Below are 27,476 nucleotides of genomic sequence, written 5' to 3'. Positions count from 1 at the left end.
GGAGGCTGCAGACTCGCGTGGCTCCAGGGTTGGCCCTCGGCAGGAGGCTGCAGACTCACATGGCTCCAGGGCTGGCCCTCGACAGGAGGCTGCAGACTCCCGTGGCTCCAGGGCTGGCCCTCGGCAGGAGGCTGCAGATTCCTGAGGCTCCAGGGCTGGCCCTCGGCAGGAGGCTGCAGACTCACATGGCTCCAGGGCTGGCCCTCGGCTGGAGGCTGCAGACTCCTGGGGCTCCAGGGCTGGCCCTCGGCAGGAGGCTGAAGACTCCTGTGGCTCCAGGGCTGGCTCTCAGCAGGAGGCTGAAGACTCCTGTGGCTCCAGGGCTGGCCCTCGACAGGAGGCTGCAGACTCCTGTGGCTCCAGGGCTGGCCCTCGGCAGGAGGCTGCAGACTCCCGTGCTCCAGGGCTGGTCCTCGGCAGGAGGCTGCAGACTCCCGTTGCTCCAGGGCTGGCCCTCGGCAGGAGGCTGCAGACTCGCGTGGCTCCAGGGCTGGCCCTCGGCAGGAGGCTGAAGACTCCTGTGGCTCCAGGGCTGGCCCTCGACAGGAGGCTGCAGACTCCTGTGGCTCCAGGGCTGGCCCTCGGCAGGAGGCTGCAGACTCGCGTGGCTCCAGGGCTGGCCCTCGGCAGGAGGCTGAAGACTCCCGTGGCTCCAGGGCTGGCCCTCGGCAGGTGGCTGCAGACTCCTGTGGCTCCAGGGCTGGCCCTCGGCAGAAGGCTGCAGACTCCTGTGGCTCCAGGGCTGGCCCTCGGCAGGAGGCTGCAGACTCGCGTGGCTCCAGGGCTGGCCCTCGACAGGAGGCTGCAGACTCCTGTGGCTCCAGGGCTGGCCCTCGGCAGGAGGCTGCAGACTCCTGTGGCTCCAGGGTTGGCCCTCGGCAGGAGGCTGCAGACTCCTGTGGCTCCAGGGTTGGCCCTCGGCAGGAGGCTGCAGACTCACATGGCTCCAGGGCTGGCCCTCAGCAGGAGGCTGCAGACTCCTGTGGCTCCAGGGCTGGCCCTCGGCAGGAGGCTGCAGACTCGCGTGGCTCCAGGGCTGGCCCTCGGCAGGAGGCTGCAGACTCCTGTGGCTCCAGGGCTGGCGCTCGGCAGGAGGCTGCAGACTCCTGTGGCTCCAGGGCTGGCCCTCGGCAGGAGGCTGAAGACTCCTGTGGCTCCAGGGCTGGCCCTCGGCAGGAGGCTGCAGACTCCCGTGGCTCCAGGGTTGGCCCTCGGCAGGAGGCTGCAGACTCCTGTGGCTCCAGGGTTGGCCCTCGGCTGGAGGCTGCAGAGACTGTGGCTCCAGGGCTGGCTCTCCGCAGGTGGCTGCAGACTTGCGTGGCACCAGGGCTAGCTCTCAGCAGGTGGCTGCATACTTGCGTGGCTCCAGGGCTAGCTCTCAGCAGGTGGCTGCAGACTTGGTGGGCTCCAGGGCTAGCTCTCAGCAGGTGGCTGCAGACTTGGTGGGCTCCAGGGCTAGCTCCCAGCAGGTGGCTGCAGACTTGCGTGGCTCCAGGGTTGGCCCTCGGCAGGAGGCTGCAGACTCCTGTGGCTCCAGGGCTGGCTCTCCGCAGGTGGCTGCAGACTTGCGTGGCTCCAGGGCTAGCTCTCAGCAGGTGGCTTCAGACTTGCGTGGCTCCAGGGCTAGCTCTCAGCAGGTGGCTGCAGACTTGCGTGGCTCCAGGGCTAGCTCTCAGCAGGTGGCTGCAGACTTGGTGGGCTCCAGGGCTAGCTCTCAGCCGGTGGCTGCAGACTTGCGTGGCTCCAGGGCTAGCTCTCAGCAGGTGGCTGCAGACTTGCGTGGCTCCAGGGCTAGCTCTCGGCAGGTGGCTGCAGACTTGGTGGGCTCCAGGGCTAGCTCTCAGCAGGTGGCTGCAGACTTGCGTGGCTCGAGGGCTAGCTCTCAGCAGGTGGCTGCAGACTTGGTGGGCTCCAGGGCTAGCTCTCAGCAGGTGGCTGCAGACTTGGTGGGCTCCAGGGCTAGCTCTCAGCAGGTGGCTGCAGACTTGGTGGGCTCCAGGGCTAGCTTTCAGCAGGTGGCTGCAGACTTGCGTGGCTCCAGGGCTAGGTCTCAGCAGGTGGCTGCAGACTTGCGTGGCTCCAGGGCTAGCTCTCAGCAGGTGGCTGCAGACTTGGTGGGCTCCAGGGCTGGCTCTCAGCAGGTGGCTGCAGACTTGGTGGGCTCCAGGGCTAGCTCTCAGCAGGTGGCTGCAGACTTGCGTGGCTCCAGGGCTAGCTCTCAGCAGGTGGCTGCAGACTTGCGTGGCTCCAAGGCTAGCTCTCAGCAGGTGGCTGCAGACTTGGTGGGCTCCAGGGCTAGCTCTCAGCAGGTGGCTGCAGACTTGGTGGGCTCCAGGGCTGGCTCTCAGCAGGTGGCTGCAGACTTGCTGGGCTCCAGGGCTAGCTCTCAGCAGGTGGCTGCAGACTTGCGTGGCTCCAGGGCTAGCTCTCAGTAGGTGGCTGCAGACTCCCGTTGCTCCAGGGCTAGCTCTCAGCAGGTGGCTGCAGACTCCCGTTGCTCCAGGGCTAGCTCTCAGCAGGTGGCTGCAGACTTGGTGGGCTCCAGGGCTAGCTCTCAGCTGGTGGCTGCAGACTTGGTGGGCTCCAGGGCTAGCTCTCAGCAGGTGGCTGCAGACTTGGTGGGCTCCAGGGCTGGCCCTCGGCAGGAGCCTGCAGCCTCTTGTGGCTCCAGGCCTGGCCCTCGGCAGGAGGCTGCAGACTCCTGTGGCTCCAGGGCTGGCCCTCGGCAGGAGGCTGCAGACTCGCGTGGCTCCAGGGCTGGCCCTCGACAGGAGGCTGCAGAATCCTGTGGCTCCAGGGCTGGCCCTCGGCAGGAGGCTGCAGACTCCCGTGGCTTCAGGGCTGGCTCTCAGCAGGTGGCTGCAGACTCACGTGGCTCCAGGGCTGGCCCTCGGCTGGAGGCTGCAGACTCCTGTGGCTCCAGGGCTGGCCCTCGGCAGGAGGCTGCAGACTCCTGTGGCTCCAGGGTTGGCCCTCGGCAGGAGGCTGCAGACTCACATGGCTCCAGGGCTGGCCCTCAGCAGGAGGCTGCCGACTCCTGTGGCTCCAGGGCTGGCGCTCGGCAGGAGGCTGCAGACTCGCGTGGCTCCAGGGCTGGCCCTCGGCAGGAGGCTGCAGACTCCTGTGGCTCCAGGGCTGGCCCTCGGCAGGAGGCTGAAGACTCCTGTGGCTCCAGGGCTGGCCCTCGGCAGGAGGCTGCAGACTCCCGTGGCTCCAGGGTTGGCCCTCGGCAGGAGGCTGCAGACTCCTGTGGCTCCAGGGTTGGCCCTCGGCAGGAGGCTGCAGACTCCTGTGGCTCCAGGGTTGGCCCTCGGCAGGAGGCTGCAGACTCACATGGCTCCAGGGCTGGCCCTCAGCAGGAGGCTGCAGACTCCTGTGGCTCCAGGGCTGGCCCTCGGCAGGAGGCTGCAGACTCGCTTGGCTCCAGGGCTGGCCCTCGGCAGGAGGCTGCAGACTCCTGTGGCTCCAGGGCTGGCTCTCCGCAGGTGGCTGCAGACTTGCGTGGCTCCAGGGCTAGCTCTCAGCAGGTGGCTGCAGACTTGCGTGGCTCCAGGGCTAGCTCTCAGCAGGTGGCTGCAGACTTGGTGGGCTCCAGGGCTATCTCTCAGCAGGTGGCTGCATACTTGGTGGGCTCCAGGGCTAGCTCCCAGCAGGTGGCTGCAGATTTGCGTGGCTCCAGGGTTGGCCCTCGGCAGGAGGCTGCAGACTCCCGTTGCTCCAGGGCTGGCCCTCGGCAGGAGGCTGCAGACTCGCGTGGCTCCAGGGCTGGCCCTCGGCAGGAGGCTGAAGACTCCTGTGGCTCCAGGGCTGGCCCTCGACAGGAGGCTGCAGACTCCTGTGGCTCCAGGGCTGGCCCTCGGCAGGAGGCTGCAGACTCGCGTGGCTCCAGGGCTGGCCCTCGGCAGGAGGCTGAAGACTCCCGTGGCTCCAGGGCTGGCCCTCGGCAGGTGGCTGCAGACTCCTGTGGCTCCAGGGCTGGCCCTCGGCAGAAGGCTGCAGACTCCTGTGGCTCCAGGGCTGGCCCTCGGCAGGAGGCTGCAGACTCGCGTGGCTCCAGGGCTGGCCCTCGACAGGAGGCTGCAGACTCCTGTGGCTCCAGGGCTGGCCCTCGGCAGGAGGCTGCAGACTCCTGTGGCTCCAGGGTTGGCCCTCGGCAGGAGGCTGCAGACTCCTGTGGCTCCAGGGTTGGCCCTCGGCAGGAGGCTGCAGACTCACATGGCTCCAGGGCTGGCCCTCAGCAGGAGGCTGCAGACTCCTGTGGCTCCAGGGCTGGCCCTCGGCAGGAGGCTGCAGACTCGCGTGGCTCCAGGGCTGGCCCTCGGCAGGAGGCTGCAGACTCCTGTGGCTCCAGGGCTGGCGCTCGGCAGGAGGCTGCAGACTCCTGTGGCTCCAGGGCTGGCCCTCGGCAGGAGGCTGAAGACTCCTGTGGCTCCAGGGCTGGCCCTCGGCAGGAGGCTGCAGACTCCCGTGGCTCCAGGGTTGGCCCTCGGCAGGAGGCTGCAGACTCCTGTGGCTCCAGGGTTGGCCCTCGGCTGGAGGCTGCAGAGACTGTGGCTCCAGGGCTGGCTCTCCGCAGGTGGCTGCAGACTTGCGTGGCACCAGGGCTAGCTCTCAGCAGGTGGCTGCATACTTGCGTGGCTCCAGGGCTAGCTCTCAGCAGGTGGCTGCAGACTTGGTGGGCTCCAGGGCTAGCTCTCAGCAGGTGGCTGCAGACTTGGTGGGCTCCAGGGCTAGCTCCCAGCAGGTGGCTGCAGACTTGCGTGGCTCCAGGGTTGGCCCTCGGCAGGAGGCTGCAGACTCCTGTGGCTCCAGGGCTGGCTCTCCGCAGGTGGCTGCAGACTTGCGTGGCTCCAGGGCTAGCTCTCAGCAGGTGGCTTCAGACTTGCGTGGCTCCAGGGCTAGCTCTCAGCAGGTGGCTGCAGACTTGCGTGGCTCCAGGGCTAGCTCTCAGCAGGTGGCTGCAGACTTGGTGGGCTCCAGGGCTAGCTCTCAGCCGGTGGCTGCAGACTTGCGTGGCTCCAGGGCTAGCTCTCAGCAGGTGGCTGCAGACTTGCGTGGCTCCAGGGCTAGCTCTCGGCAGGTGGCTGCAGACTTGGTGGGCTCCAGGGCTAGCTCTCAGCAGGTGGCTGCAGACTTGCGTGGCTCGAGGGCTAGCTCTCAGCAGGTGGCTGCAGACTTGGTGGGCTCCAGGGCTAGCTCTCAGCAGGTGGCTGCAGACTTGGTGGGCTCCAGGGCTAGCTCTCAGCAGGTGGCTGCAGACTTGGTGGGCTCCAGGGCTAGCTTTCAGCAGGTGGCTGCAGACTTGCGTGGCTCCAGGGCTAGGTCTCAGCAGGTGGCTGCAGACTTGCGTGGCTCCAGGGCTAGCTCTCAGCAGGTGGCTGCAGACTTGGTGGGCTCCAGGGCTGGCTCTCAGCAGGTGGCTGCAGACTTGGTGGGCTCCAGGGCTAGCTCTCAGCAGGTGGCTGCAGACTTGCGTGGCTCCAGGGCTAGCTCTCAGCAGGTGGCTGCAGACTTGCGTGGCTCCAAGGCTAGCTCTCAGCAGGTGGCTGCAGACTTGGTGGGCTCCAGGGCTAGCTCTCAGCAGGTGGCTGCAGACTTGGTGGGCTCCAGGGCTGGCTCTCAGCAGGTGGCTGCAGACTTGCTGGGCTCCAGGGCTAGCTCTCAGCAGGTGGCTGCAGACTTGCGTGGCTCCAGGGCTAGCTCTCAGTAGGTGGCTGCAGACTCCCGTTGCTCCAGGGCTAGCTCTCAGCAGGTGGCTGCAGACTCCCGTTGCTCCAGGGCTAGCTCTCAGCAGGTGGCTGCAGACTTGGTGGGCTCCAGGGCTAGCTCTCAGCTGGTGGCTGCAGACTTGGTGGGCTCCAGGGCTAGCTCTCAGCAGGTGGCTGCAGACTTGGTGGGCTCCAGGGCTGGCCCTCGGCAGGAGCCTGCAGCCTCTTGTGGCTCCAGGCCTGGCCCTCGGCAGGAGGCTGCAGACTCCTGTGGCTCCAGGGCTGGCCCTCGGCAGGAGGCTGCAGACTCGCGTGGCTCCAGGGCTGGCCCTCGACAGGAGGCTGCAGAATCCTGTGGCTCCAGGGCTGGCCCTCGGCAGGAGGCTGCAGACTCCCGTGGCTTCAGGGCTGGCTCTCAGCAGGTGGCTGCAGACTCACGTGGCTCCAGGGCTGGCCCTCGGCTGGAGGCTGCAGACTCCTGTGGCTCCAGGGTTGGCCCTCGGCAGGAGGCTGCAGACTCCTGTGGCTCCAGGGTTGGCCCTCGGCAGGAGGCTGCAGACTCACATGGCTCCAGGGCTGGCCCTCAGCAGGAGGCTGCCGACTCCTGTGGCTCCAGGGCTGGCGCTCGGCAGGAGGCTGCAGACTCGCGTGGCTCCAGGGCTGGCCCTCGGCAGGAGGCTGCAGACTCCTGTGGCTCCAGGGCTGGCCCTCGGCAGGAGGCTGAAGACTCCTGTGGCTCCAGGGCTGGCCCTCGGCAGGAGGCTGCAGACTCCCGTGGCTCCAGGGTTGGCCCTCGGCAGGAGGCTGCAGACTCCTGTGGCTCCAGGGTTGGCCCTCGGCAGGAGGCTGCAGACTCCTGTGGCTCCAGGGTTGGCCCTCGGCAGGAGGCTGCAGACTCACATGGCTCCAGGGCTGGCCCTCAGCAGGAGGCTGCAGACTCCTGTGGCTCCAGGGCTGGCCCTCGGCAGGAGGCTGCAGACTCGCTTGGCTCCAGGGCTGGCCCTCGGCAGGAGGCTGCAGACTCCTGTGGCTCCAGGGCTGGCTCTCCGCAGGTGGCTGCAGACTTGCGTGGCTCCAGGGCTAGCTCTCAGCAGGTGGCTGCAGACTTGCGTGGCTCCAGGGCTAGCTCTCAGCAGGTGGCTGCAGACTTGGTGGGCTCCAGGGCTATCTCTCAGCAGGTGGCTGCATACTTGGTGGGCTCCAGGGCTAGCTCCCAGCAGGTGGCTGCAGATTTGCGTGGCTCCAGGGTTGGCCCTCGGCAGGAGGCTGCAGACTCCTGTGGCTCCAGGGCTGGCTCTCCGCAGGTGGCTGCAGACTTGCGTGGCTCCAGGGCTAGCTCTCAGCAGGTGGCTGCAGACTTGCGTGGCTCCAGGGCTAGCTCTCAGCAGGTGGCTGCAGACTTGGTGGGCTCCAGGGCTAGCTCTCAGCAGGTGGCTGCAGACTTGCGTGGCTCCAGGGCTAGCTCTCAGCAGGTGGCTGCAGACTTGGAGGGCTCCAGGGCTAGCTCTCAGCCGGTGGCTGCAGACTTGCGTGGCTCCAGGGCTAGCTCTCAGCAGGTGGCTGCAGACTTGCGTGGCTCCAGGGCTAGCTCTCGGCAGGTGGCTGCAGACTTGGTGGGCTCCAGGGCTAGCTCTCAGCAGGTGGCTGCAGACTTGCGTGGCTCCAGGGCTAGCTCTCAGCAGGTGGCTGCAGACTTGGTGGGCTCCAGGGCTAGCTCTCAGCAGGTGGCTGCAGACTTGGTGGGCTCCAGGGCTAGCTCTCAGCAGGTGGCTGCAGACTTGGTGGGCTCCAGGGCTAGCTTTCAGCAGGTGGCTGCAGACTTGCGTGGCTCCAGGGCTAGGTCTCAGCAGGTGGCTGCAGACTTGCGTGGCTCCAGGGCTAGCTCTCAGCAGGTGGCTGCAGACTTGGTGGGCTCCAGGGCTGGCTCTCAGCAGGTGGCTGCAGACTTGGTGGGCTCCAGGGCTAGCTCTCAGCAGGTGGCTGCAGACTTGCGTGGCTCCAGGGCTAGCTCTCAGCAGGTGGCTGCAGACTTGCGTGGCTCCAAGGCTAGCTCTCAGCAGGTGGCTGCAGACTTGGTGGGCTCCAGGGCTAGCTCTCAGCAGGTGGCTGCAGACTTGCGTGGCTCCAGGGCTAGCTCTCAGCAGGTGGCTGCAGACTCCCGTTGCTCCAGGGCTAGCTCTCAGCAGGTGGCTGCAGACTTGGTGGGCTCCAGGGCTAGCTCTCAGCAGGTGGCTGCAGACTTGGTGGGCTCCAGGGCTAGCTCTCAGCAGGTGGCTGCAGACTTGGTGGGCTCCAGGGCTAGCTCTCAGCAGGTGGCTGCAGACTTGGTGGGCTCCAGGGCTGGCCCTCGGCAGGAGCCTGCAGCCTCTTGTGGCTCCAGGCCTGGCCCTCGGCAGGAGGCTGCAGACTCCTGTGGCTCCAGGGCTGGCCCTCGGCAGGAGGCTGCAGACTCGCGTGGCTCCAGGGCTGGCCCTCGACAGGAGGCTGCAGACTCCTGTGGCTCCAGGGCTGGCCCTCGGCAGGAGGCTGCAGAATCCACGGCTTCAGGGCTGGCTCTCAGCAGGTGGCTGCAGACTCACGTGGCTCCAGGGCTGGCCCTCGGCTGGAGGCTGCAGACTCCTGTGGCTCCAGGGTTGGCCCTCGGCAGGAGGCTGCAGACTCCTGTGGCTCCAGGGTTGGCCCTCGGCAGGAGGCTGCAGACTCACATGGCTCCAGGGCTGGCCCTCAGCAGGAGGCTGCAGACTCCTGTGGCTCCAGGGCTGGCCCTCGGCAGGAGGCTGCAGACTCGCGTGGCTCCAGGGCTGGCCCTCGGCAGGAGGCTGCAGACTCCTGTGGCTCCAGGGCTGGCGCTCGGCAGGAGGCTGCAGACTCCTGTGGCTCCAGGGCTGGCCCTCGGCAGGAGGCTGAAGACTCCTGTGGCTCCAGGGCTGGCCCTCGGCAGGAGGCTGCAGACTCCCGTGGCTTCAGGGCTGGCTCTCAGCAGGTGGCTGCAGACTCACGTGGCTCCAGGGCTGGCCCTCGGCTGGAGGCTGCAGACTCCTGTGGCTCCAGGGTTGGCCCTCGGCAGGAGGCTGCAGACTCCTGTGGCTCCAGGGTTGGCCCTCGGCAGGAGGCTGCAGACTCACATGGCTCCAGGGCTGGCCCTCAGCAGGAGGATGCAGACTCCTGTGGCTCCAGGGCTGGCCCTTGGCAGGAGGCTGCAGACTCGCGTGGCTCCAGGGCTGGCACTCGGCAGGAGGCTGCAGACTCCTGTGGCTCCAGGGCTGGCCCTCGGCAGGAGGCTGAAGACTCCTGTGGCTCCAGGGCTGGCCCTCGGCAGGAGGCTGCAGACTCCCGTGGCTCCAGGGTTGGCCCTCGGCAGGAGGCTGCAGACTCCTGTGGCTCCAGGGTTGGCCCTCGGCAGGAGGCTGCAGACTCCTGTGGCTCCAGGGTTGGCCCTCGGCAGGAGGCTGCAGACTCACATGGCTCCAGGGCTGGCCCTCAGCAGGAGGCTGCAGACTCCTGTGGCTCCAGGGCTGGCCCTCGGCAGGAGGCTGCAGACTCCTGTGGCTCCAGGGCTGGCCCTCGGCAGGAGGCTGAAGACTCCTGTGGCTCCAGGGCTGGCCCTCGGCAGGAGGCTGCAGACTCCCGTGGCTCCAGGGTTGGCCCTCGGCAGGAGGCTGCAGACTCCTGCGGCTCCAGGGTTGGCCCTCGGCAGGAGGCTGCAGACTCCTGTGGCTCCAGGGTTGGCCCTCGGCAAGAGGCTGCAGACTCACATGGCTCCAGGGCTGGCCCTCAGCAGGAGGCTGCAGACTCCTGTGGCTCCAGGGCTGGCCCTCGGCAGGAGGCTGCAGACTCGCGTGGCTACAGGGCTGGCCCTCGGCAGGAGGCTGCAGACTCCTGTGGCTCCAGGGCTGGCGCTCGGCAGGAGGCTGCAGACTCCTGTGGCTCCAGGGCTGGCCCTCGGCAGGAGGCTGCAGACTCCCGTGGCTCCAGGGTTGGCCCTCGCAGGAGGCTGCAGACTCCTGTGGCTCCAGGGTTGGCCCTCGGCTGGAGGCTGCAGACTCGCGTGGCTCCAGGGCTGGCCCTCGGCAGGAGGCTGCAGACTCCTGTGGCTCCAGGGCTGGCTCTCCGCAGGTGGCTGCAGACTTGCGTGGCTCCAGGGCTAGCTCTCAGCAGGTGGCTGCAGACTTGCGTGGCTCCAGGGCTAGCTCTCAGCAGGTGGCTGCAGACTTGGTGGGCTCCAGGGCTAGCTCTCAGCAGGTGGCTGCAGACTTGGTGGGCTCCAGGGCTAGCTCCCAGCAGGTGGCTGCAGACTTGCGTGGCTCCAGGGTTGGCCCTCGGCAGGAGGCTGCAGACTCCTGTGGCTCCAGGGCTGGCTGTCCGCAGGTGGCTGCAGACTTGCGTGGCTCCAGGGCTAGCTCTCAGCAAGTGGCTGCAGACTTGGTGGGCTCCAGGGCTAGCTCTCAGCAGGTGGCTTCAGACTTGCGTGGCTCCAGGGCTAGCTCTCAGCAGGTGGCTGCAGACTTGGTGGGCTCCAGGGCTAGCTCTCAGCCGGTGGCTGCAGACTTGCGTGGCTCCAGGGCTAGCTCTCAGCAGGTGGCTGCAGACTTGCGTGGCTCCAGGGCTAGCTCTCGGCAGGTGGCTGCAGACTTGGTGGGCTCCAGGGCTAGCTCTCAGCAGGTGGCTGCAGACTTGCGTGGCTCCAGGGCTAGCTCTCAGCAGGTGGCTGCAGACTCACATGGCTCCAGGGCTGGCCCTCAGCAGGAGGCTGCAGACTCCTGTGGCTCCAGGGCTGGCCCTCGGCAGGAGGCTGCAGACTCGCGTGGCTCCAGGGCTGGCCCTCGGCAGGAGGCTGCAGACTCCTGTGGCTCCAGGGCTGGCGCTCGGCAGGAGGCTGCAGACTCCTGTGGCTCCAGGGCTGGCCCTCGGCAGGAGGCTGAAGACTCCTGTGGCTCCAGGGCTGGCCCTCGGCAGGAGGCTGCAGACTCCCGTGGCTCCAGGGTTGGCCCTCGGCAGGAGGCTGCAGACTCCCGTGGCTTCAGGGCTGGCTCTCAGCAGGTGGCTGCAGACTCACGTGGCTCCAGGGCTGGCCTTCGGCTGGAGGCTGCAGACTCCTGTGGCTCCAGGGTTGGCCCTCGGCAGGAGGCTGCAGACTCCTGTGGCTCCAGGGTTGGCCCTCGGCAGGAGGCTGCAGACTCACATGGCTCCAGGGCTGGCCCTCAGCAGGAGGATGCAGACTCCTGTGGCTCCAGGGCTGGCCCTCGGCAGGAGGCTGCAGACTCGCGTGGCTCCAGGGCTGGCCCTCGGCAGGAGGCTGCAGACTCCTGTGGCTCCAGGGCTGGCCCTCGGCAGGAAGCTGAAGACTCCTGTGGCTCCAGGGCTGGCCCTCGGCAGGAGGCTGCAGACTCCCGCGGCTCCAGGGTTGGCCCTCGGCAGGAGGCTGCAGACTCCTGTGGCTCCAGGGTTGGCCCTCGGCAGGAGGCTGCAGACTCCTGTGGCTCCAGGGTTGGCCCTCGGCAGGAGGCTGCAGACTCACATGGCTCCAGGGCTGGCCCTCAGCAGGAGGCTGCAGACTCCTGTGGCTCCAGGGCTGGCCCTCGGCAGGAGGCTGCAGACTCGCGTGGCTCCAGGGCTGGCCCTCGGCAGGAGGCTGCAGACTCCTGTGGCTCCAGGGCTGGCGCTCGGCAGGAGGCTGCAGACTCCTGTGGCTCCAGGGCTGGCCCTCGGCAGGAGGCTGAAGACTCCTGTGGCTCCAGGGCTGGCCCTCGGCAGGAGGCTGCAGACTCCCGTGGCTCCAGGGTTGGCCCTCGCAGGAGGCTGCAGACTCCTGTGGCTCCAGGGTTGGCCCTCGGCTGGAGGCTGCAGACTCACGTGGCTCCAGGGCTGGCCCTCGGCAGGAGGCTGCAGACTCCTGTGGCTCCAGGGCTGGCTCTCCGCAGGTGGCTGCAGACTTGCGTGGCTCCAGGGCTAGCTCTCAGCAGGTGGCTGCAGACTTGCGTGGCTCCAGGGCTAGCTCTCAGCAGGTGGCTGCAGACTTGGTGGGCTCCAGGGCTAGCTCTCAGCAGGTGGCTGCAGACTTGGTGGGCTCCAGGGCTAGCTCCCAGCAGGTGGCTGCAGACTTGCGTGGCTCCAGGGTTGGCCCTCGGCAGGAGGCTGCAGACTCCTGTGGCTCCAGGGCTGGCTGTCCGCAGGTGGCTGCAGACTTGCGTGGCTCCAGGGCTAGCTCTCAGCAGGTGGCTGCAGACTTGCGTGGCTCCAGGGCTAGCTCTCAGCAGGTGGCTGCAGACTTGGTGGGCTCCAGGGCTAGCTCTCAGCAGGTGGCTTCAGACTTGCGTGGCTCCAGGGCTAGCTCTCAGCAGGTGGCTGCAGACTTGGTGGGCTCCAGGGCTAGCTCTCAGCCGGTGGCTGCAGACTTGCGTGGCTCCAGGGCTAGCTCTCAGCAGGTGGCTGCAGACTTGCGTGGCTCCAGGGCTAGCTCTCGGCAGGTGGCTGCAGACTTGGTGGGCTCCAGGGCTAGCTCTCAGCAGGTGGCTGCAGACTTGCGTGGCTCCAGGGCTAGCTCTCAGCAGGTGGCTGCAGACTTGGTGGGCTCCAGGGCTAGCTCTCAGCAGGTGGCTGCAGACTTGGTGGGCTCCAGGGCTAGCTCTCAGCAGGTGGCTGCAGACTTGCGTGGCTCCAGGGCTAGCTCTCAGCAGGTGGCTGCAGACTTGGTGGGCTCCAGGGCTAGCTCTCAGCCGGTGGCTGCAGACTTGCGTGGCTCCAGGGCTAGCTCTCAGCAGGTGGCTGCAGACTTGCGTGGCTCCAGGGCTAGCTCTCGGCAGGTGGCTGCAGACTTGGTGGGCTCCAGGGCTAGCTCTCAGCAGGTGGCTGCAGACTTGGTGGGCTCCAGGGCTAGCTCTCAGCAGGTGGCTGCAGACTTGGTGGGCTCCAGGGCTAGCTCTCAGCAGGTGGCTGCAGACTTGGTGGGCTCCAGGGCTAGCTCTCAGCAGGTGGCTGCAGACTTGGTGGGCTCCAGGGCTGGCCCTCGGCAGGAGCCTGCAGCCTCTTGTGGCTCCAGGCCTGGCCCTCGGCAGGAGGCTGCAGACTCCTGTGGCTCCAGGGCTGGCCCTCGGCAGGAGGCTGCAGACTCGCGTGGCTCCAGGGCTGGCCCTCGACAGGAGGCTGCAGACTCCTGTGGCTCCAGGGCTGGCCCTCAGCAGGAGGCTGCAGAATCCCGTGGCTTCAGGGCTGGCTCTCAGCAGGTGGCTGCAGACTCACGTGGCTCCAGGGCTGGCCCTCGGCTGGAGGCTGCAGACTCCTGTGGCTCCAGGGTTGGCCCTCGGCAGGAGGCTGCAGACTCCTGTGGCTCCAGGGTTGGCCCTCGGCAGGAGGCTGCAGACTCACATGGCTCCAGGGCTGGCCCTCAGCAGGAGGCTGCAGACTCCTGTGGCTCCAGGGCTGGCCCTCGGCAGGAGGCTGCAGACTCGCGTGGCTCCAGGGCTGGCCCTCGGCAGGAGGCTGCAGACTCCTGTGGCTCCAGGGCTGGCGCTCGGTAGGAGGCTGCAGACTCCTGTGGCTCCAGGGCTGGCCCTCGGCAGGAGGCTGAAGACTCCTGTGGCTCCAGGGCTGGCCCTCGGCAGGAGGCTGCAGACTCCCGTGGCTTCAGGGCTGGCTCTCAGCAGGTGGCTGCAGACTCACGTGGCTCCAGGGCTGGCCCTCGGCTGGAGGCTGCAGACTCCTGTGGCTCCAGGGTTGGCCCTCGGCAGGAGGCTGCAGACTCCTGTGGCTCCAGGGTTGGCCCTCGGCAGGAGGCTGCAGACTCACATGGCTCCAGGGCTGGCCCTCAGCAGGAGGATGCAGACTCCTGTGGCTCCAGGGCTGGCCCTCGGCAGGAGGCTGCAGACTCGCGTGGCTCCAGGGCTGGCCCTCGGCAGGAGGCTGCAGACTCCTGTGGCTCCAGGGCTGGCCCTCGGCAGGAGGCTGAAGACTCCTGTGGCTCCAGGGCTGGCCCTCGGCAGGAGGCTGCAGACTCCCGTGGCTCCAGGGTTGGCCCTCGGCAGGAGGCTGCAGACTCCTGTGGCTCCAGGGTTGGCCCTCGGCAGGAGGCTGCAGACTCCTGTGGCTCCAGGGTTGGCCCTCGGCAGGAGGCTGCAGACTCACATGGCTCCAGGGCTGGCCCTCAGCAGGAGGCTGCAGACTCCTGTGGCTCCAGGGCTGGCCCTCGGCAGGAGGCTGCAGACTCGCGTGGCTCCAGGGCTGGCCCTCGGCAGGAGGCTGCAGACTCCTGTGGCTCCAGGGCTGGCGCTCGGCAGGAGGCTGCAGACTCCTGTGGCTCCAGGGCTGGCCCTCGGCAGGAGGCTGAAGACTCCTGTGGCTCCAGGGCTGGCCCTCGGCAGGAGGCTGCAGACTCCCGTGGCTCCAGGGTTGGCCCTCGCAGGAGGCTGCAGACTCCTGTGGCTCCAGGGTTGGCCCTCAGCTGGAGGCTGCAGACTCGCGTGGCTCCAGGGCTGGCCCTCGGCAGGAGGCTGCAGACTCCTGTGGCTCCAGGGCTGGCTCTCCGCAGGTGGCTGCAGACTTGCGTGGCTCCAGGGCTAGCTCTCAGCAGGTGGCTGCAGACTTGCGTGGCTCCAGGGCTAGCTCTCAGCAGGTGGCTGCAGACTTGGTGGGCTCCAGGGCTAGCTCTCAGCAGGTGGCTGCAGACTTGGTGGGCTCCAGGGCTAGCTCCCAGCAGGTGGCTGCAGACTTGCGTGGCTCCAGGGTTGGCCCTCGGCAGGAGGCTGCAGACTCCTGTGGCTCCAGGGCTGGCTGTCCGCAGGTGGCTGCAGACTTGCGTGGCTCCAGGGCTAGCTCTCAGCAGGTGGCTGCAGACTTGCGTGGCTCCAGGGCTAGCTCTCAGCAGGTGGCTGCAGACTTGGTGGGCTCCAGGGCTAGCTCCCAGCAGGTGGCTTCAGACTTGCGTGGCTCCAGGGCTAGCTCTCAGCAGGTGGCTGCAGACTTGGTGGGCTCCAGGGCTAGCTCTCAGCAGGTGGCTGCAGACTTGCGTGGCTCCAAGGCTAGCTCTCAGCAGGTGGCTGCAGACTTGGTGGGCTCCAGGGCTAGCTCTCAGCAGGTGGCTGCAGACTTGGTGGGCTCCAGGGCTGGCTCTCAGCAGGTGGCTGCAGACTTGGTGGGCTCCAGGGCTAGCTCTCAGCAGGTGGCTGCAGACTTGGTGGGCTCCAGGGCTGGCTCTCAACAGGTGGCTGCAGACTTGGTGGGCTCCAGGGCTAGCTCTCAGCAGGTGGCTGCAGACTTGCGTGGCTCCAGGGCTAGCTCTCAGCAGGTGGCTGCAGACTCCCGTTGCTCCAGGGCTAGCTCTCAGCAGGTGGCTGCAGACTCCTGTGGCTCCAGGGCTGGCCCTCGGCAGGAGGCTGCAGACTCGCGTGGCTCCAGGGCTGGCCCTCGACAGGAGGCTGCAGACTCCTGTGGCTCCAGGGCTGGCCCTCGGCAGGAGGCTGCAGACTCCCGTGGCTTCAGGGCTGGCTCTCAGCAGGTGGCTGCAGACTCACGTGGCTCCAGGGCTGGCCCTCGGCTGGAGGCTGCAGACTCCTGTGGCTCCAGGGTTGGCCCTCGGCAGGAGGCTGCAGACTCCTGTGGCTCCAGGGTTGGCCCTCGGCAGGAGGCTGCAGACTCACATGGCTCCAGGGCTGGCCCTCAGCAGGAGGCTGCAGACTCCTGTGGCTCCAGGGCTGGCCCTCGGCAGGAGGCTGCAGACTCGCGTGGCTCCAGGGCTGGCCCTCGGCAGGAGGCTGCAGACTCCTGTGGCTCCAGGGCTGGCGCTCGGCAGGAGGCTGCAGACTCCTGTGGCTCCAGGGCTGGCCCTCGGCAGGAGGCTGAAGACTCCTGTGGCTCCAGGGCTGGCCCTCGGCAGGAGGCTGCAGACTCGCGTGGCTCCAGGGCTGGCCCTCGGCAGGAGGCTGCAGACTCCTGTGGCTCCAGGGCTGGCGCTCGGCAGGAGGCTGCAGACTCCTGTGGCTCCAGGGCTGGCCCTCGGCAGGAGGCTGAAGACTCCTGTGGCTCCAGGGCTGGCCCTCGGCAGGAGGCTGCAGACTCCCGTGGCTCCAGGGTTGGCCCTCGGCAGGAGGCTGCAGACTCCTGTGGCTCCAGGGCTGGCCCTCGGCAGGTGGCTGCAGACTTGGTGGGCTCCAGGGCTGGCCCTCGACAGGAGGCTGCAGACTCCCGTGGCTCCAGGGCTAGCTCTCAGCAGGTGGCTGCAGACTTGGTGGGCTACAGGGCTAGCTCTCAGCAGGTGGCTGCAGACTTGGTGGGCTCCAGGGCTAGCTCTCAGCAGGTGGCTGCAGACTTGGTGGGCTCCAGGGCTAGCTCTCAGCAGGTGGCTGCAGACTTGGTGGGCTCCAGGGCTAGCTCTCAGCAGGTGGCTGCAGACTTGGAGGGCTCCAGGGCTAGCTCTCAGCAGGTGGCTGCAGACTTGGTGGGCTCCAGGGCTAGCTCTCAGTAGGTGGCTGCAGACTTGCGTGGCTGCAGGGCTCGCTCTCAGCAGGTGGCTGCAGACTTGGTGGGCTCCAGGGCTAGCTCTCAGCAGGTGGCTGCAGACTTGGTGGGCTCCAGGGCTAGCTCTCAGCAGGTGGCTGCCGACTTGCGTGGCTCCAGGGCTAGCTCTCAGCAGGTGGCTGCAGACTTGGTGGGCTCCAGGGCTAGCTCTCAGCAGGTGGCTGCAGACTTTGTGGGCTCCAGGTCTGGCTCATTCCCGCCAGTTGTCTTTCGCATAGATCCAAACAGCTGCGCTCTTGCCCTCACAGTTGGGCAGCTCCTTCCCAGGGCAGTACAGTTTCAATAGTTTCAGCAGCACAAACATCAGGGTTCTTCTGAGCCAAGCTTGAGCCAAGCCAGGAGACGCGGCAATGTGGTGTGTCCTATTCCAGTGCAGCTGTCGCTATCTGTGCCGGAGAGCTCCGTCTGGAATCTGAACGGATACCATGAGCTGGCTCTGGAGAACAAGTTATTTTCCAGTTCAGGGAGTAGGAAGTTGTTTGCCTTATTTAACAAGTGGTCCCCAAGTCTACCCCCAAAGACTGGTAAAGGGGCTGCAGTGACAATCTGCAACAGGGGAACTACCCTTTGGAATATGCCTTTCGATTACACTTTCAGCATGCCCTTTTGAATTACACTTTGGGCACATCTCAAAAGATTACACTTTGGATTACCCTCTGGATTACACTTTAGATGTACTCCTTTGGATTGCACTTTGGAATTATCCCATTGGATTACACTTCAGGTATACACTTTTGGATTACACTTTAGATATACTCATTTGGATTACAATTTACGTATAATCCTTTGGATGTACTCTTTTGGACTACATTTTGAAAGTACTTCATTGGATTACTTTTTTGGATTACCTTCAGAAGTGCCCCATTCAATTACATTTTTGGTATACTCCTTTGAATTACCGTTTGGGTTTACCTCTTTGGATTACACTTTATTTATAATCCTTTGGATGTACTCTATTGGACTACATTTTAAAAGTACTTCATTGGATTACTTTTTTGGATTACCTTTAGAAGTGCTCCATTAAATTACATTTTAGGTATATTCCTACGGATTACACTTTGGAAGTACCCCCTTGGATTACACTTTATGTATAATCCTCTGGATGTACTCTTTTGAAATACATTTTGAAAGTACTCCCTTGGATTACTTTTTTGGATTACCTTTAGAAGTGCCCCATTCCATTACATTTTAGGTATACTCCTTGGATTACAGTTTGGACATACCCCTTTGGATTACACTTTATGTATAATCGTTTGGATGTACTCTTTTGGACTACATTTTGAAAGTACTTCATTGGATTACTTTTTTTGGATTACCTTTAGAAGTGCCCCATTCAATTACATTTTAGGTATACTCCTTTGGATTACATTTTGGATATACTCCAGTGGATGACACTTTGGAAGTACCCCTTTGGATTACATTTTATGTATAATCCTTTGGATGTACTCTTTTGAAATACATTTTGAAAGTACTCCCTTGGATTACTTTTTTTGGATTACCTTTAGAAGTGCCCCATTCCATTACATTTTAGGTATACTCCTTGGATTACAGTTTGGACATACCCCTTTGGATTACACTTTATGTATAATTGTTTGGATGTACTCTTTTGGACTACATTTTGAAAGTACTTCATTGGATTACTTTTTTTTGATTACCTTTAGAAGTGCCCCATTCAATTACATTTTAGGTATACTCCTTTGGATTACATTTTGGATATACTCCAGTGGATGACACTTTGGAAGTACCCCTTTGGATTACATTTTATGTATAATCCTTTGGATGTACTCTTTTGAAATACATTTTGAAAGTACTCCCTTGGATTACTTTTTTTGGATTACCTTTAGAAGTGCCCCATTCCATTACATTTTAGGTATACTCCTTGGATTACAGTTTGGACATACCCCTTTGGATTACACTTTATGTATAATTGTTTGGATGTACTCTTTTGGACTACATTTTGAAAGTACTTCATTGGATTACTTTTTTTTGATTACCTTTAGAAGTGCCCCATTCAATTACATTTTAGGTATACTCCTTTGGATTACATTTTGGATATACTCCAGTGGATGACACTTTGGAAGTACCCCTTTGGATTACATTTTATGTATAATCCTTTGGATGTACTCTTCTGAAATACATTTTGAAAGTACTCCCTTGGATTACTTTTTTTGGATTACCTTTAGAAGTGCCCATTCCATTACATTTTAGGTATACTCCTTGGATTACAGTTTGGACATACCCCTTTGGATTACACTTTATGTATAATCGTTTGGATGTACTCTTATGGACTATATTTTGAAAGTACTTCATTGGATTACTTTTTTTGATTACCTTTAGAAGTGCCCCATTCAATTACATTTTAGGTATACTCCTTTGGATTACATTTTGGATATACTCCAGTGGATGACACTTTGGAAGTACCCCTTTGGATTACATTTTATGTATAATCCTTTGGATGTACTCTTCTGAAATACATTTTGAAAGTACTCCCTTGGATTACTTTTTTTGGATTACCTTTAGAAGTGCCTATTCCATTACATTTTAGGTATACTCCTTGGATTACAGTTTGGACATACCCCTTTGGATTACACTTTATGTATAATCGTTTGGATGTACTCTTATGGACTATATTTTGAAAGTACTTCATTGGATTACTTTTTTTGATTACCTTTAGAAGTGCCCCATTCAATTACATTTTAGGTATACTCCTTTGGATTACATTTTGGATATACTCCAGTGGATGACACTTTGGAAGTACCCCTTTGGATTACATTTTATGTATAATCCCTTGGATGTACTCTTCTGAAATACATTTTGAAAGTACTCCCTTGGATTACTTTTTTTGGATTACCTTTAGAAGTGCCCCATTCCATTACATTTTAGGTATACTCCTTTGGATTACAGTTTGGACATACCCCTTTGGATTACACTTTATGTATAATCCTTTGGATGTACTCTTTTGGACTTCATTTTGAAAGTACTTCATTGGATTACTTTTTTTTGATTACCTTTAGAAGTGCCCCATTCAATTACATTTTAGGTATACTCCTTTGGATTACATTTTGGATATACTCCAGTGGATGACACTTTGAAAGTACCCCTTTGGATTACATTTTATGTATAATCCTTTAGATGTACTCTTTTGAAATACATTTTGAAAGTACTTCCTTGGATTACTTTCTTTGGATTACCTTTAGAAGTGCCCCATTCCATTACATTTTAGGTATACTCCTTTGCATTACAGTTTGGCTGCACCCCTTTCAATTACATTTTGAGAGGGCTCCTTTGGATTATACTTAGGATGCATTCCAATGGATTACAAATTGGTGTACCCTCTGGATTACACTTTAATCTCCTTGCTGATAGATCAGGGAAGATCCTGGGTAGGTTTATTGCCTCCAAATGGAGTCTGGCTTAGAGGAGAAGCAGATACTTTCTAGGGTGCAATATGGGTTTCGTACAGGTTTGGGCACTATTGATCAGTGCAGAAACGTACGGCATATCCTAGGTTAATATGTCAATGTTGGGGGAGGGGTGGTCCGGACTTGTAGCATTTATGGATCTCCCTAGTGCATTTGATCTGGTAAATTGTCCTAGAATGTTATATAAAATATAAATAATATATCGATATATGAAAAATTATACATATCAGATTTTCTTCAATAAAAAAATATATTTTGGAATAATAATTACCTTTTTGGTCACATATTGGTAATGTAAAGTATAGGTCCACCCTTTTTAACCTTTTCCTAAATGTCTATTTGCAAATATTGCTTTTTTGCCTTGATTTAGGAAACTCATGCAGGGGTACCCCTCTTTTCCACATATGATTCCCTACAGATAATAAGTGTTTGGACAGACTATTAGCCGCACCACAATCCCTGCCCACCTCTGCATGCCACTTAGAGCTTGGTGTAAACTTTTTGGAGGATAGAATTAAAACCGGTACCTTGCTCCTTTGTCTAAGGATCTGGGTGACACCAGAAGCTTAGATTACAAGGGAGGGGATTCCAGACTGCCTCTGTGATTGGTCCATTTCTTGGCTGAGGGATGTCAAATCTTTTTTATACACATTGGGAATCTGAGAATGTTTTTCACAAATCCTGAAAGTATTAAGAGTAACACTAAAGCATTGGTTAGAGAGGTCTTTTACAAATGCAGCCTGAGGGATTTGTATCGATTACAAACAGCTGTAAATGATGTATCGATTAAATCCACAGCAGGTCTGGAATCTTACGTCTTGTATCCAAAATGAGAGGCATAGATTTGATCTCATGGGGTGCGTTTCAATACTATTCACTTCCTCGTGGCTGGTCCCAAGCAGGTTACCTGGTTTACTAATCTCCCAATCGTCTCTGTGCTCGTGACCCAAAGCAACGCGCTCTGCGTTTTATGTTCTGTACCTTGTATTCCTCGCCTAGGACGCGCTTCTTGGTCCAGGGACTCCGCGTTCCTAGGATTAGACATTGTAAGAAACCTCTTGCATTTTCGCAAAAGTTGCATACTCCTCCATCTATTATGCAGTGATTACCTTTATTAAAAGGTATTTAGCTACTAGAAGAGGTACGGTCTAGTAAGCAGCATATAAAGAACAGTGAATATGTAAGTGAGCTCTGTATATGGCCAAGGGTATTATTTCTTCCACCGATTTGTAGACTGAATATTTTCTTTAATATTATTACTTTTTTATCTGTATTTTCAGATGTTTTTACCATGAGAAATCAGTTTTATTGTAATATTTTATGAATTCTGCGTTTATGTCTGGATTGCCAGCCAAAGAAAGTTCATTCCTGACTGGTACTTTAAGTGCACCCCTTTGGGTTGAAGTTGGATGAACCCCTTTGAATTTCATTTTGAAAGGACTCCTTTGGATTACACTTTGGATGTACTCCAGTGGATTACACATTGGAGTACCCCTCTAGATTATGTTATGTTATGATTTTGTTGAGCGTGCAGCTGCCCCAGCTAAGGGGCGTCCCGGCGCTGTCAGTCTAATTGTACCAGGTATCTGAAACAGAACAAAAAAGCAGAGTCCCTAAATCAGTGGAAAAAGGAAGGTCTTAATGGCTTTCCGAAAAATCAGTATGTCCTCTATACCACGAATGAAGACAGGTAAAGAATTCCACAATTTAGCCGCCAAGAGCCGAAATGAACGGCCCCCGGCACGGCAAAGTTTAGTCCTTGGTATAGTTACCATATGTTGGCCCGAGGAACGCAAACTACGTTGGGGAATGTATGGGGTTAGAAGAGGGCAAAGTAGCTCAGGGCTATTACCCTTTAAAATTTTAAATGCCATACAAAGAGTCTTAAACTGGATTCTTACCTCAATCGGCAGCCAGTGCAGGGCTCTAATAGTGGCTCTGGCTGAACATCTACGTGGGAGTCCCACTAGTGCACGGGCTGCCGAGTTTTGGACTCGTTGGAGCCGTAGAATCTCGGCTTTGTTTGCGCCTAAGAGTAGAACACTCGCATAGTCCAGGCGCGATAAAATTGTTGCCTGGACAATGAGCTGCCGAACTGGTGCATTAAAGAACTTCAGGATAGGGTGGAGACTTCTCAACAAGCCCACACAAGTCGCTGCCACCTTCTTCGTGTGGGTCTGAAAGTTGAGACCCGCATCCAACCAAACTCCCAAGTTCTTAACCACTGGCTTAGATGTTGGCATGGAGCCCAGCGAGGCCGGCAACCAGTGCTTATTCCAGAGGGAGATGTTTTTCCCTACCAACATCACTTCCGTTTTACTGGCGTTTAGCTGTAAACAGTTGTCAGCCATCCACTGAGCAACTGCAGCCATCCCATCTCTGAACCTCGTAACTGCTATAGAGGGGCCTTCTGTTAGAGTAATCACCAGCTGAGTAGAGTCAGCATACGATACCAGCGTGAGGCCCCAATCTCTTGCCACAACCGCAAGCGGTTGTACATAGAGATTAAATAGGGTCGGGCTCAACGCAGAGCCCTGCGGAACCCCTTGGCCGATGGAATGGGCTTGAGATACGAATGGCGGAGCCGAAACCTGGAAGGATCTGTCAGACAGGAATGCACGAAACAATTTCAAAGCCCGGCCTGTGATCCCTATTGCCTCTAGGCGGAACAACAAGATGTCATGTGACACCGTATGAAAGGCAGCGCTAAGATCTAGTAGTATAAGCGCTGCACTCTGACCGGTGTCAAGAATCGTTCTTAAATGCTCAGTGGTGGCCAACAAGGCAGACTCGGTACTGTGACCTGGTCTAAAGCCGTTTTGCGACGGGTCCAGGATGTTGTTAAGGGTCATGTACCAAGATAGCACCTCGTTCACATGTGCCTCTGCCAGTTTGGCGACCCACGGAAGCAAAGAAATTGGCCTGAAGTTATCGGGAGATGATGGATCCAGTGTGGGCTTTTTAATAATAGGAGAGACCCAAGCCTGTTTCCAGGCCTGGATTACTTTGGCCGTGGCAAAGGATAGATTAGATATATATCCTAACGGCTGCTGAACAAGCTCCATAGATTCCATAAATTGCGCTGGCCTCATATGGTCTGATGGAGATCCCGATTTGACACTTTAGGTATACTCCTTTGGATTACACTTTGGATGTACTCCAAAGGATTATACATTGGAAGTAGCCCTCTGGATTACACTTTAGGTATACTACTTTGGATTACACTTTGGATATACTCCAGTGGATTACACATTGGAGTACCCCTCTGGATTACACTTTAGGTATACTCCTTTGGATTACCTTTGGAAGTACCCCTTTGGATTACACTATAGGCATTCTCCTTTGGATTACGCTTTGGGTGTTCTCCAGTGGGTTACACATTGGAGTACCCCTCTGGATTACACTGTAGGTATACTCCTTTGGATTACACTTTGGATGTACTCCAGTGGATTACTCATTGGAGTGCCCCTCTGGATTACACTTTATGAATACTCCTTTGGATTACGCTTTGGGTGTAATCCAGTGGGTTACACATTGGAGTACCCATCTGGATTACACTTTAGGTATACTCCTTTGGATTACACTTTGGATATACTCCAGTGGATTACACATTGGAGTACCCCTCTGGATTACACTTTAGGTATACTCCTTTGGATTACACTTTGGATATACTCCAATGGATTACACATTGGAGTACCCCTCTGGATTACACTTTAGGTATACTCCTTTGGATTACCTTTGGAAGTACCCCTTTGGATTACACTATAGGCATTCTCCTTTGGATTACGCTTTGGGTGTTCTCCAGTGGGTTACACATTGGAGTACCCCTCTGGATTACACTGTAGGTATACTCCTTTGGATTACACTTTGGATGTACTCCAGTGGATTACTCATTGGAGTGCCCCTCTGGATTACACTTTATGAATACTCCTTTGGATTACGCTTTGGGTATTCTCCAGTGGGTTACACATTGGAGTACCCCTCTGGATTACACTGTAGGTATACTCCTTTGGATTACACTTTGGATATACTCCAGTGGATTACACATTGGAGTACCCCTTTGGATTACACTTTAGGTATACTCCTTTGGATTACGCTTTGGGTGTTCTCCAGTGGGTTACACATTGGAGTACCCCTCTGGATTACACTTTAGGTATATTCCTTTGGATTACACTTTGGATGTACTCTTTTGATATACTCCTTTGGATTACCTTTCGAAGTACCCCTTTGGATTACACTTTATGTATAATCCTTTTGATGTACTCTTTTGTATTTTGAAAGTATGTAGGTTTTGGGCTAGCAAGGGAGCCAATAGAGTCCTATCAGGAAGAGGGTGATGTGATCTTATTTCTTTATGCCCTGGGTGTGATGTTCTGCAGCACATAGGATAACCTTGATGGGAGCCAGGGTCGAGTCTGGGGGGGCATGGGGCAGGGCACCACAATCCAAATGTCAGCACAAGGGCTTGAACAGTGGTTCTGAAGTTATTTTCTGAAGTAATGGTTTCCCTATCATAATTTGTTTTTTTAAAGAGAGCTGGTTCCAGAGCATCTGTCTTTTTGGCACTTTGTTCTTGGAGGGCAAGGCTGGTTTTCAGGGGGCATTCATTTGGCTTGGCATTTATTGAAAGTTGGGGTTTAAAACCATAAAGGTTCATGTTATTGATCGAGATTTATTTGTTGTTCTTGGCACATAACAGGAATTCTGCCTTGGTCGGGTTGAGCTTCAGGTAGCTACGATACACCTACTTCTGATGATGTGGGGCAGTGCTTCAACAGTGCTTCAAGCACTGAATGGTGAAACCTGAGAAGACTCTTAACCCCTTCGCTGCGGGAGTAATTCCCCGACGGCGCGGGGGGAGGGAGGGGCGCGGTGCCGCAGTGCTTGTGACGAGCCCAGCTCGTCATGAGGCACAGTGGAGCTGTGCTCACGACGAGCTGGGCTCGTCACGACTCCGCCCACTGATTGATTCTCCCGCACAGGCGGGGAATCAATTGCGCGTGGGAGTGCCGCGGCCGTTATGACGAGCCCAGCTCGTCACGAGCACAGCTCCACTGTGCCTCATGACGAGCATGGCTCGTCATAAGCATGGATGGGGTCAAGCACAATTGTGTATCATCAGCGTATTGGTGAATCTTGATACTTTTATACGGCGTTGGAGCAACAAGCAAATCCATGGGAGTCGGAAGAGGACAGGGGACATCACGGAACACTTGCGGACTCCACAGGCAATCGGAATCTTTTGAGACTTGGAGATACCGATGTGAACAAACTGGTGTAGGTTGTAAAGGTACAATGAGAACCAGTAAAGGACGTTACCAGTGAATACCATTTGAGACTCCAGAGTCCCTATGAGGGTGGACTTGTCGAAGGCTGCTGATGGATCGAACAATACCAGGAGGCAGGGGTCATCTTCAATCTGTGGGCAGGAGAATATGGTCTTCGATGTGTTAGGTGGCAGCTGCAGCGTGATCTGAAGCCAGGCTGGTAGCCCCGCAGGAGATGGTAAGCATTAATAGGATGTGTGGCCGAACACAGACGTCTTTTTCAATGGCCTTGTGATAAATGGTAGATGGGCCATGGTCGGTGGATGGCGAGGTCATCAAGGTCCAGTGTCGGTTTCTTTGGGAGTGGGCGGATCTGGCCCGTCTTGAGATCGTCTGAGAAGATGCCTCGAGTGAGGTAGTTATGAGCAATGGTAAGTAGGGGTAAGAGAGTGGCTGCAGAGAGAGTTTTCAAGAAGGGTAAGACATCACTTCATAAGAAGTGGCGGCTTTGAGGAAGTTCACTGAGTTGGCGAGATCTGCGAGAGATTGGGCTTGTAAGGATAACCTTTGCTGAATTCTACGGGAAGGAGTGAGCACAAGGGAAGGAGAAAGCTTGGTGTTGTCAATGTGGTGTCGGACCTTCTGCATTGTTTCACAGAAGGCGTGTTTGATGGCATTGCACTTTTCTGTGGAGTGAGACATAGGTGAGTCTGGCAGCGGGTTGATGCGCTGCTTGACTGTCTTGAAAGGGGTTCTGCTTCTGGTGGTGGCGTCATTGATGGTGTTTGGATCATATTTTGGTTCTGACTGATGTGTTGAGCTGTCCGAGTGTTGTGCAAGAGAAACTTTGGAGTTCTGTTTTTCATCCATTTTCTTTCCTGTCTGCAGATGGATCTTTACTGTCATCAGTGTCTTTAGAGAACCAAGGTGATAAACCCTTGGCTTTGCACTTCTGTGTTTTAATTGTGGTATTAATGCTCACATTGTTTTCCAATGCTGAAGTTGCTTAGCAGGGTGGTGACATCAGAGGTGGAGTTGACAGGGTGAGAGATGGGTTGAAGCATTAGGTTGTCCATGATGAAGTATTTGAAGAATCTGAGGGACCGTCTTCTCTTTTGGGTTGTCTTGGTTTATTGGTGGACATGAGTAGGGAGACAGGGATGGTCAGCCCAGTCCGGTGGTATGGGTGGCTTGAATTGGACTGTTGGTGATGTTGAGAAGACAAGGTCAGGAGTGTGGTCTTTGGAGTGTCTTGGTTGTGTGGTATGCTGTCCCACACTGAGGACCTGATTCAGAAAGGTAAACTGACATGTTTGTGTAAGTTTATGCTTTTTCAGTATTTACAAAACTGCATTTTAGTAGTAAGTTTATAAGTGTGGACATTCCACAGCTGGGCGGAGAGCTTCGCACAAGTTTACAGGTGCTGACATTCCGCAGTCAGGCGAAGAGCTCCACACATAAAGAGATAGGCCTGTCCTGTAAAGTTTACCTTTCTGAATCAGGTCGTGGGTGTGTTGAAGAGGGTGGGGATGGTGTGTTTTTTCACAAGCTTGTATTGTCTAGACGGTTGAGGTCCCCCAGGAGGGTGGTGTGGACATGTTGGATGGGCAAGCTGGCAATGAGATCTAAGTATTCATCAACAAAACATTTGTCTTGCTCAGGAGACCTGTACATGAGATGGAAAGTGATGGTCTGAGATGCTGAGAGAGGGAAAAGTCATGTCAGCTTTATTTTGGGAATTCGGTCTCTAAATCTTCGCATCCAGAAGGCCTCCCTGCACTGCCAGCCCTCCCACCTCAGCCCTAAGAAAACACTCTGGCTGTCCTCCTCACCCAGCCACTCACATCCACCTACACATGATAAACTCCTCCTTGCTGAGAAGTACCTTCAAGAAGGCAATCAATCCTTCCTCTCCTGCTCCATCTTCTATATAGTGTGGCCAGGCTCTAAATAATGCAGAACAATGCAGCCCACACACTCAGAGACACATTGGCTAGGTCATGTCAAACCAACCCTAGTGTTGCACCACTCGCTGTGGATGCACCAACGTGCACAGTTACAAATGCCAAAGCACACATGCCATCCATGCCAGATGCAAACCTCTGAACGCGCCTCAGAACCAGCCAAGTACCTCTCGAGGTGGCTGCAGTGTCACGGATAGACTTAGTCTCTTGTCGCTCAAGCGGAGACTCAATCGCTGTGGATGTATGCACCCATCTGCTGGCTAGGGAGTATGCAAGGTGTGGGACAGGGGGTGGCCACCATGACCGCACTGCAAGCTCAGAGACACATGGGACTGGGTGTGCTCAGTGCATATGTTCATAGTACTGTTGGTGGACTCTGTACAGAGGGAAATTATACTTCACGTGCAGCTTAGAGGGAACATCTTGGTAGGGGAAGGCATAGTGCGCCGGGATCTTGGTGTCTTCCTTGTGTGTCATGCATTAAACTTGTGCACATCAGCACCTGTGTTGGGGGATAAGGTAGAAATTCTCTGGACATGTTTTTGATCCCAGCAGCCTGTCGTCCACATCCTTCAGTTTTGTTTTTCCCACATGGGGGGAGCTAGC

At 57.9% G+C, this 27,476-nt stretch overlaps 1 protein-coding gene across 4 annotated transcripts in view; it reads right to left on the bottom strand.

Moving 5' to 3' along the window:
• The window catches only part of LOC144826085 (para-nitrobenzyl esterase-like), a 370,560-nt gene that overhangs the window by 75,921 nt on the left and 267,163 nt on the right, over positions 1-27,476 (bottom strand). The window lies entirely within an intron of this gene.

Source organism: Lissotriton helveticus, chromosome 3_2 (assembly GCF_964261635.1).
Source record: "Lissotriton helveticus chromosome 3_2, aLisHel1.1, whole genome shotgun sequence".
Taxonomy (NCBI): Eukaryota; Metazoa; Chordata; class Amphibia; order Caudata; family Salamandridae; genus Lissotriton; species Lissotriton helveticus.
Note: the sequence above shows the minus strand (reverse complement) of the source record. Positions and strands in the feature narration are given on the sequence as shown.